This window comes from Pelodiscus sinensis, chromosome 9 (genome assembly GCF_052426305.1).
Source record: "Pelodiscus sinensis isolate ZL-2025 chromosome 9, ASM5242630v1, whole genome shotgun sequence".
In the NCBI taxonomy this organism is placed as follows: Eukaryota; Metazoa; Chordata; order Testudines; family Trionychidae; genus Pelodiscus; species Pelodiscus sinensis.
In genome coordinates this window covers 44,757,455-44,768,006 of record NC_143060.1, presented here as the reverse complement: position 1 = coordinate 44,768,006, position 10,552 = coordinate 44,757,455, and the positions used below count along the sequence as shown (strand labels likewise).

The window sequence follows — 10,552 nt, the reverse complement described above, 5'->3', positions numbered from 1 at the left end:
GGCTTACCTGTGCCGATCAAGAAAGGCTTCATTGTCGACGCGGCGCATCCAAACTGCCCCGATCTGCCGACAAACAGCTGATCGGCAGAGCGGGGCAGCCATTTAAATTTAAATGAAGCCGCGATTATTTTAATCGCGGCTTCATTTCCCTCTGCCGATCTGTCTAATCTACATGCCTCCGTCGACGGAGGCATGTAGTCTAGACACACCCTTACAGAAATGAATAGGAATTTGGAGTATTCAGGAGCATGTAGTATCCAGCCTTAAGTATAAGGATTTGCACAAGTTGCACCTAGTGGGTCAGAGCCACCAGAAATTGGACGTCACATTGCCATGAGGTAGCAGCTCTCATCTGGCTGTTCTCTGCAAACCAGAGTGGATGTGCAGTATGGGAAGTCCTGCCTGAGAGACTGGATTGGCGGCTGCCTTGGAGACTTCTGATTAGCCCTTGAACCATGTGGTGTCCGGGGAAGCGTCCAGGAAACAATATGCTATCCTTGGCTCTGCTTCTGATCTCTCAGCAAACTACTTTGGCTCTTACTTGAAGTTTGAGTATGGTGAAGTGCTAAAACTGGTATTTTGTGTAAATGTTTTCTGATCAGTTTGCTAGGATTCTCAGAACTCACACAATATACAGTTTTGTATAAAATATATGTTTTTGTCCCCTGATAGTATAGATATGAAAATAAAACAATGCAGGCTGTCCAGGGGGAAAAAAGGAGAAAAAAGCTTAGTCCCCAATCCTTTTCATAGCTGCCGTCTAAATAGTTCTGGCTTCCAGGTAATAAAAGTCCCTAAAGACAATCTTTATGCCCAACGTCTTGCCTAGCATCTGATCATAAATTTCTCATGGTTCCGAGTTTCTTTTCCATACATGTTTGAGCTTCCTGTAACCCTTGTAATGCATTTTCATTCTGGTATTCTTTGCTGCATGCTCATATCTTCTTGAACTCCAATTAAGCTAGACTTTTACATTAACAATTTCCAGTTTTTTTTATTTTAAACTTTTTAAAAATCTTGGCTCAGGATCATGGTAACATGACAGTGTTAATAAATGTGATTTCAAAAGTGCCAGAAAGAGAGCAAACAATTTCCACAGACACCTGTAAATGGTACTATGTGGGAGGCTATATAAAAATGGTCACATTCTGTACCCAGTTATATATGGAACCACGGTGTACCTCTGGGTTCAATGTGGGCAGAACCAGCATTAACAACATAGTGTGTTCATTCATTCCTGGGACAAATGCATGTAACATTCAGAGCTTCTATAGGAAGAACAAAAAATATGGTTCCAGTTTCTCATATAACCAAAATAACTTGATTTCAATTAGTCAGGTGTAAAATCAGCCTAACTCTGTATAAGTCAGCGGTGTTACTCTGGATGTATTTTTGTAATACAGTAACACCAGTAATTTGATTACTGCTAGTGTAACTAATCTGTCCCATCACCACAATCATCATTAGTTTAATTCAGTTAAATCTAATGGAAGGCAGCTGGCAATTTTCTGAGTGGGGGTCTTAGACTTTCATCCAGCAAGTTTACAGATTTTGGATGGGTGACCCTCAAAAGGTTGTAGGTACCGAGTCAGCCTGGAGCATAAAAATATATGATACTTATCTGAGCCTTCTTTGAACTATCCAGGCCTTCATATCTAGAAATTGAGCACATAGACCATAGTGTTTAAGACCAGAAGGGACCGCTAGATCATCTATTTTGTCCTTGTGAGTACCCAAGGCCACCCGGCACCACCACACTAAACCCGGCACTGAAATTAGAGTTAAATGTCACAGCCCTCATGGGTGTTCCCATGTTCCCAAGAACAAAGGCATGTGAATAGGGGGAACTAACCTTATTATTGCAAATCTCTAAGGGTATGTCTACACTACCACCCTAGTTCGAACTAGGGTGGTAATGTAGGCAACCGGAGTTGCAAATGAAGCCCGGGATTTGAATTTCCCGGGCTTCATTTGCATCTTGCCGGGCGCCGCCATTTTTAAATGTCCGCTAGTGCGGACTCCGTGCCGCGCGGCTACACGCGGCACGGACTAGGTAGTTCGGACTAGGCTTCCTCGTGAAACGAGGAGTAACGGTAGTTCGGAATAGGAAGCCTAGTCCGAACTACCTAGTCCGTGCCGCGTGTAGCCGCGCGGCACGGAGTCCGCACTAGCGGACATTTAAAAATGGCGGCGCCCGGCGAGATGCAAATGAAGCCCGGGAAATTCAAATCCCGGGCTTCATTTGCAACTCCGGTTGCCTACATTACCACCCTAGTTCGAACTAGGGTGGTAGTGTAGACATACCCTAAAGGGTTCCATCTGAATTTGGAATGAAGATTTTTGAGGAGGAAGGCTGAAGAGATTTCTGACTGGACTGAATGAAACCATTTGAATAACCTTATTTAAACATTTTCAGTGTTCTGTTAATAGTAAATCCATCCCCCTCCATGTGTAAACACAGAGAGAATTGGTGCCATTCTGTTGCACAGGATAGGGATAGAACAGGACTGGCGAGGTTGAGCAGAGCGTCCCCTACATACCATAGAGCTGTGCCTTAGTGGCCTCTCCAGTGCAAGGAAGGGGAGGGAGAACAAGTCCTTCACATTGGGTGTGAGCTTAGCAGTTGCCCTCATGATTGAAAAGTGATGTGAGGGGAGGTGTCCTTTCTCTGGAGATGTGTATGAACCTTTCGGTGCACAGTTCCATTGCTGAGTGCTAAGGGGATGATTTTGCTATTGGGATCTAGAGTTTAAATTATGCTGAAATCATTTTAAGCAGATTTGCATAATACAATAATTGCAAAGAACACATGACCACTTCTAGGAGAGAGATGTTTTGAAATGACTTACTGTGTTATTTCATTCTCTTTACTGGCAGACTATCCCTATTCTCGGGGGGGGGGGGGGCGGGGTGTCTCTACCATAGTCTTCAAAATGAGCTGTTTACATACTGTACTATATCACCTCATTGATAGTACGTACATGGTGCCTCTGAGTACCTGCCCACTATACTGTAGTTATCCTCACATCACTCTTATGAGGAAGGAAAGTGCTATGATGCCCATTTAACAGGTATGCAATTGAACCATAGAGAAATAAAATGACTTACCCAGCATTATACAGGAAGTTGACATCATACAGGAACCACAGTCCCAAAACAGCACCATAGTCACGGTACCATCCATCCTCTCCATACACAGAACTTAATTACAGTGGCTAAGAACAGATAATGACTACATTTTGGGCTTGGTCTCGTATTAGGTGGATCACAAGCCAACAGACCCATCCTTTTTGACACACAAGACATCCCAGAGAAAAATGAAGATTAGACACCACTAGTAGAAAACAATTTCACTCATCATTCTGCTGTTCAAGGATACACTCAGTAATGGAGAGTGGCATTTAAACCAGATGTCTTGCCACTCCTCACAATTTCCCCTGCTGGAGTGTTGCCCCATAGCTTTATCCTAGCTGTATCAGTGTCCCATGGTCCCCCACAGATTTTGGGCCACATGAGCTCTTAGCCATGCTGCAGACATATTCAGCAGTGTCCCAGTTTCCTGGATGAGGTCTTCTCTCCCTTGACTTCTGAGTTTGGTTATGGTGGGCTCATAACTGACTCCTTGTGTTCAGCCCTGTTACATCATTACAGAAAATAACAAGTGAAAGCTCTCCCTAATCAGAATCTCAGAACATCCTTTAGTGTCCATAAGGACTCAGGCCACAGGCAAAGCAGTGGGATTCATCACACTCACATCTGTTTGCCCACTAGCCCCTGGTCAGGCCCCTTATATCTTTCAACCTAGATTCCAGGGTGGGACTTGATCCTCTTGTGCCTCACTCTGATAATTGGCTTCGTCTGCTCCAGGCTTTTATACCCCAGCATCCATAGCTTCTCATCTCTCACCATTGCCAGCGTGTCTTCTGCATTGTCTGAGGGAACCGTCTGCCTGGTCTCCTGCATGCCCTGTAAGAGAGGAAAGGGACACCTTCTGGCCCCCATTCAACAGTGTGTCTGCTGGCTTTGATTTCTCCTGATCAACTGCTGATGGACGTAGGTCTATGCCCAGCTCTTCTAATTGCCTCTTGGCAATGTTTCTTAGCGCATCCTGTCTTTTGTGCTACTCTCTCCTCTTTATACTTTTCCTTATTCCAGGTGGGGATAGAACAAACACACGGAAAATAACCAGACTAACCTATTTGACCATTTCCAGCCCTCACATGCTGTGGATCACTTTAAAATTTAGTTTACTAGTTCTTGAGGTGTGAACTTCACCTAACCAACAAACTGCAACATTCCTGTGATGCTTGCTCAGAACATCCAGAACTGTAAGTCACCTTGTTACCCTTCTGCCTCAGTGTGTGAGAGATTTGTTGGTGCTATGCTGTGCAACAGCTGCCTGCCACCCCAGTGTGTTAGCCAGTGAAGAAACTCTTTGGGACTCTGCTAACCCATCCTTTGCCTGGCAGGCTAAATCTTAGAGAACATGAAGTTTCCAACCCTGCCCTGTCAGTGTATGCCTACAGACTTACCAAGTCCACTGCCTTTTGGCTCAGCTGAGGGGGCTCACCTCAGTTTAGAATAACAGCATTGAGGTTACCATGAATAAATGTATTCATAAAGGACAGAGATTTAAGTGATACTAAGCAGAGATAATGGAATCAGAAAATGCTCATAAATGAAACAAATGAATGTTCTTCTGAGAGTCCACATAGAAGTCAAGCAGGCTCCAAGCTTTGTCCAAAGCTATTTTCTCACCTCCAGTTTCTTTGCAATGTAAGCAACCAACATAGTTGGGGATCCGCTGTTCATAGACACAATGAGCACTAACCTTTGTGTTCCCATAGTGATGGATAACAAGATGCCTTTTTTGCTTTTCCTGATATTCTCCTCAGCCTCCTGATAACAGGTGTTTACCTGAGATGCAAATGAACCACCGATCGTCTCTGGCATCATCTTGTTCAATTTAAATTGGAGACTCAGGCAAAACTTGTTTATCAACTCTGCCTCCAAAATGTATTTTAGGTGCATGTTTCCAGCACACAAGTGTTACTCTTTACATACTGTTCATCCATACATCACACAGTGCTATTCATAACCAGTGTCTCAGCAGCTTTCATTTTCTACTGCACACAATATTCTTTAGTGATAAATATTATGACAATGATGCTTTGGGTGTAGAGAGTGTATCAGGCCTGATATTCGTTACCATACAATGGGCCTTCTGCCAGTTGGCACTTAGGGTTACAGGGATCCATTCCCATGATTGGTGGGCTAGAGCACATGTTTTCTACTGAAGGATGTTAGTGATAGAGAAGTGTCACACTGAAGAACATAACTGAAGCCTGCATGTGATTTGTCAATTAAAGAGCAATTTCCCTGCTTTGTGTGCATCTGTGTTTGCCTGCACAGATCTGTCTTCATTCAAAATGTGACTGTCTTAGGCATATACCTTTAGAATGAGTTGTATAGTCTTTTATGAAAATGTATGCACAGTGGTTTTGCTTTATTTTTCTTTAATACATTGGCTGAGATTTTTTTTTTTGTAAACTAGAATACTTCCCCTGAGGAGTTAACTAATATTGCTCTGAAACATTCTGAGGCCAAAATTGAAAAGTCCTCAACATGTGTCCCTGATTTTCTGACTTTATTGCTTATTTGTTTAGTCTGATGGGAATAAGCTTTGTCTGTTGTGGTGGAAGAAGAAAAGAAGATTTTGTGTTCCCATGGGGAAAAGGCTGTTTTCATTGGCATTTTAGGGAAATATTAAAGGTAAAGTAGATTTGGAGGGACATACTGCAAAGGCTGTCACAGTGATCAGAGAAGCGCTTGGAGTGAGGAAAGGGACAGCTAAGAGTGTAGGTGGAGAAATGGCCCATTTGTGCAAAGGTATGCGTAACCAAAGTTATGAATTGGTTGCAGATGGAAGCTGGCAAGCAAGAAAAGTGGAACAGAATTATATTGACATCCTTGTGTTGTCTAAAGACCACTACAAGACCATTAGTATTGTTGCATAGCCAGCAGGGAGGTGCTGTCAGGGTGAGATTTTACTTAGGCAACTGGTATTGATTTTAGGTCTGCAGCCAGAATGTAGAAAGGAAAAGATTATTTTTGCCACGTTCATATTTATGGGCCACAAACTGTTATATTTGAAGCAGAAATGCAGATTTGCTTTCCTTGAATATTATTTTGGGGGCAAGATAATTCTTCTTGATTATCTTTTTTTTTAAACTCTCTGCCTTTTGTTAGCTTTTCTTGCATCACCTTCCTTTTCAATTCTCCTGTTAGACATTTCTGAAATGCATAGTTAAGGATCCAGAACATTTGGTGATAGATGTAGGGATCATTTTGAGCACTGCTTTCTTTTTTCATCTCTCCGAATTCTGAGTGACTTGTTAGTGCTCCAGACTGATAACCCTAAAGACTGACAGTCCTTTGTTAATCTGCACTGAAACAGCATAGACTGCAAGTTTCTGCAGGTTGTTTTGCTAGTCCTCTGGGAACCAAGAGTGGGGGCTCGTTCAAAAGCTCTCTGACATCCAAAGGAATGACCCTAGACACAAGTTAAATGTTTAACTTCTATAATAAGTTATTCTCATTATACTATAATGTTTAATTTATATTATAGCTTTACTAGAGGAAAAATAAATCTGAAATAAAAATCTATTTTATTCATTCTTCAGCTATTATGTATATATAATATGTTGTGTATATTTGATAATATGTATCCAAATAAACTTGGCTGAGGGTTTTTTTTTCAAGAAAAAACAACCAAAACCATCAGAAAGTGACAATTACTGCAGCCTTAGAAATGTGTATAATAAATAAAACAAATAATAATTACCAATAATAGATTAATGGGTTATCTTATGCTATTTCTTCTCTGTTCATCTATGGATTTATTTTCTTCCTTGCTGCTTAAATGCCATTTTGCTATTTATTCTATCAGAGATTATTACTATAGGGGATAGATCTGAAAAGCTTGCTGCTTTCAAGGGGATAAAATACAAATATTCCTGTGGGAATTTTGCCCTTTAATTATAGGTAACTTGATTACAAATTCATTTTGATGGAGACATCAGATTAAACCTCAACATTTGCTGTGGTCAGTTTTATTAGGACTACACATCCGGTGTGGTCCACATTGCGTTGGCTTTCTTTGTATCTTGAGTACTTTACTGCTTCATTATTTATCCATTCTCTGCATACCTTTAATTTTAACAAGTATCTGATTAGAAGTGATGTGAAGCAACTATTATGTATGGAGAAAAATCTGACACATGAGAACAGTGATCTCTTTGTGAAATTCTTATTGTTCTTTATTGTTATTATGTAGGTAGCCTCTGTGAATGGGATGAGTCCTTCATTGCTTTCAAATCTACAACATAATTAGTGGGTTAGGCCCAGATCCTCAAAGGTATTAGGTACTTAATTCCAACTGAAATAAAATTAGGCACCTAAATAACCTTGAGGATTTTAACTTTAGTGTTAATATTCCAAGTGATGAAACATTTTTATCAAAATGAAATTGACAAAAAATAACTCCCTTGAAAATTTTCAAAACAATTTTTCCCCCCAATTTGTTCGAATTCTTAATTAAAAGACAGGAGAAGTCAAGCCTCGCTTTAAATCTTCTCTTGGGTTTTGCCTGCCGAATACCCCTCTCTGCATTAGTTTGCTCTGCTTTATAGAGTGATATGTTAGGCATTTTTACATTACCAAATTGTTGTTGAGAAGACTCATCTGATCTTATTGCAAGGTCCACTGGCAGAAATAATAACTTTTCCTGTCTGCACAGGGTGTTAGCTCCTCTCATTAGTGTGAGAAGAAATCTGCATCTTCAAATAGATTGTTCACGCAAGTCTAATGTATAATAAAAATGGAATTTACCAGATGGGCATTAAACATAACTATTCATTCACTTTGCTTTTCTGCATGATACCCTGCCTTTTATCTGAATTATGTTTAACTAGACTGAAAACCATTCATGGAGGGGAACTTGGTTTTTTTAGTCACTAAAGCATATCTGGCACAGGTCTGGCACTATTTAAATAAAAAATAATACATTTGCAATGATCTAAGTGCAAAATGGCTTTATAAGATATGCTTTATAAAAACAGTATACTCTATAATTTAAAAAAATGTCAGTTTTGATTTAAACTAATGCAGTTTTGTGAAGTTTTCATCACTACACATGCAAATAATTTTTTTTGCAAAAGAAGGACTTTTGAGAGGGTTTTTTTTAATTGGATGCTACTTACCTTGTAAGCTTGTTGGGGCTAGAACTGTCTCTTAAAGTGCCTGATACAATGGAGCCATGATCTCAGTTTTGTCTCTAGGTAGAACCTTAATAGAGAGAAATTATTTGCATTGCACATAATTTGCAGCATTATTTAACTTTCAAGATAGTTTTAAATTTTGCTGGGAACATATGGCAAAGACGGAAGCTTTCTTCAACTTGGCTAGCCCTTATTTGCAAACAAATATATTGATAAATTGTCATCCTAATGCCTTGCTTACAGGTTTGAAGCTGAAGATCTTGAATTCCTCTACTTGGATTTCCCTAGAAACAGGAGTACAATCTCTTACCATTATGCAGACCCAGCTTCTAATTTTAGAAATATGTGCAGTATGCCCAGTAAATGCTGTAGAGAATTCTGGTTCTACAGAGGCTGACAAGCACCTATTCACAGTCCAGTACAATAGGTAATGTTTTCCCCTATGCTGGTTGATAATAAATGATTAAATATAAGCTGCAGGATTCACAAGGACTTTTGTCTTGGAACTGAAGAAAATGTTAACATTTCAGAATGCTGGCTATGTAAGGCAATCAATTTAATTCTTCCACTTCAGTGACAATGGAAAATTCCATCTAACTCATGGTCTGCCAGAGGAAAGCTACCCCTTCTATGATTTCTGAGCTTAACATTTAGCCATAATAGGTACTGTACAATAAAAGGAATAAATATTGTCTAGAGGGAATTCTACAAAAATGTCCAGGTAGCTTTCAGGTTCAGGGCTCACTTGTAACCTCATACAATATGTTAATAATAGTGTGTGCAATATCTTGGAAAACTCCATTAACAAACATTTGTGCAAGTGTAGTTGAAGATTTGTCAAGGTATTTTAATAGGTGACCTTGTGTGTGCACAGTCTGGTTGGACTCAAATTCTTAACATTTATTTTTTAACCACTCTCTGTTTAGTCAGCTTTTTGAAATAGACCTTGTGTGTGCACAGTCACAGATAGACACCATAGCCATCAACTCAAGCACATGGATAGTTGCATAGAAAATAGAAATCAGGACCTTTATTTCCAAAATTACAGGCCTGTGCCAGGTGAGATAAAGGAGAAATCTCCATTAAGCAAACCAAGATTCTCCTAGAGAAGGGGTTTCGAAACTTCATTGTACCACAAACCCCTTCTGACAACAGAAATTGTTACCTGACCCCAAGAGGGGAGTCTGATGCCTGAGCCAGACAAAACCCCACTGCCATGGTGGGAGAAGGGGCAAAGCCTGATCCCCACTGCTCCAGGTGCGTGTGGAGGGGGTAAAACTGAAACCCAACAGCTTTAGCCCAGGCAGGGGACTCTAATCTGAACTTGGCTGCCAAGGGCTGAAGCCCTCAAGTGGTGGGGCTTGGGTTTCAGCCCTGGGCCCCAGAAAGTCTAAATCAACCCTGGTGAACACATTAAAATGGACTTGTGACCCACCGTGGGTCCTGGCCCACAGTATGAGAACCTCTGCCCTAGAGTTTTGTATGTCAGCTAAATAGGTGATATATGCACAGGCTGGTGCATCCACTAGCGGGTATTGACACACTACCCATGGTAGCACATTATACACGATATATAATAAGTGTTATGAGACATTTAAAAGTACAACATCTCTTATAGAACCTTTATTCTGGAGCACTTCTTCCATTTTCCTGTAGTAACTACTTTCCTAATACCATCTCACTTGCCATTAGGAGAACAAATGAGTGCCTCAGAGCCACTCACTACTAAATTATCAAATGGATCATGCCAGAAGGTGACTGAAATACTGATGCACTCACTACAGTCTCAGAGAAATTGAATATATCAGTCATGTAATGAGAACACTAGAATTCTCCCACGCAATAGGATCCGTCAGTGGGAAAGAGTGGGTGGAAACATCAATGTCATCAGACTACTTATGAAATTGTTCGTAGTGTACTGAGGGGGGAAAAAGGCAAAACAAAACAAAAAATACAAAAATCTTTTAAATAAAGTATACGTAGCCCATAGTTATCAAGGCTGTTTTAATGAATTATTTAAAACTTTTAATTTATGATACACTATAAAGCAATATTTTAGGAGAAATTTTCAGTGTTTTTCTACTTCAAGTTGGAATTAGAAATATGTATTCCTTTTAAACATAAAATAAGGAAAGAAGCAGCAGTAAGATTCCTAACTGACTCCAAAAGACAATATTAAAAGGAAGATTTTTTTCCCCGTTATTTTTTTAAATAGCAAAAGTACATTCTGATCCTGATTCAAAGTCTGTTGAAGTAAATGGTAATCTCCCATT

The 10,552-nt window shown here is 40.1% G+C and overlaps 1 long non-coding RNA gene across 1 annotated transcript; it reads right to left on the bottom strand.

The window, feature by feature from the left end:
* Positions 1–2,237: 2,237 nt before the first annotated feature.
* LOC142830594 (uncharacterized) lies at positions 2,238–8,789 on the bottom strand. The gene is made up of 3 exons (XR_012905971.2): positions 8,590–8,789; positions 8,262–8,346; positions 2,238–3,966 (listed from the first exon to the last, which is right to left on the bottom strand). It is a non-coding gene; the product is annotated as an uncharacterized LOC142830594 (long non-coding RNA).
* Between the last annotated feature and the right edge of the window lie 1,763 nt (positions 8,790–10,552).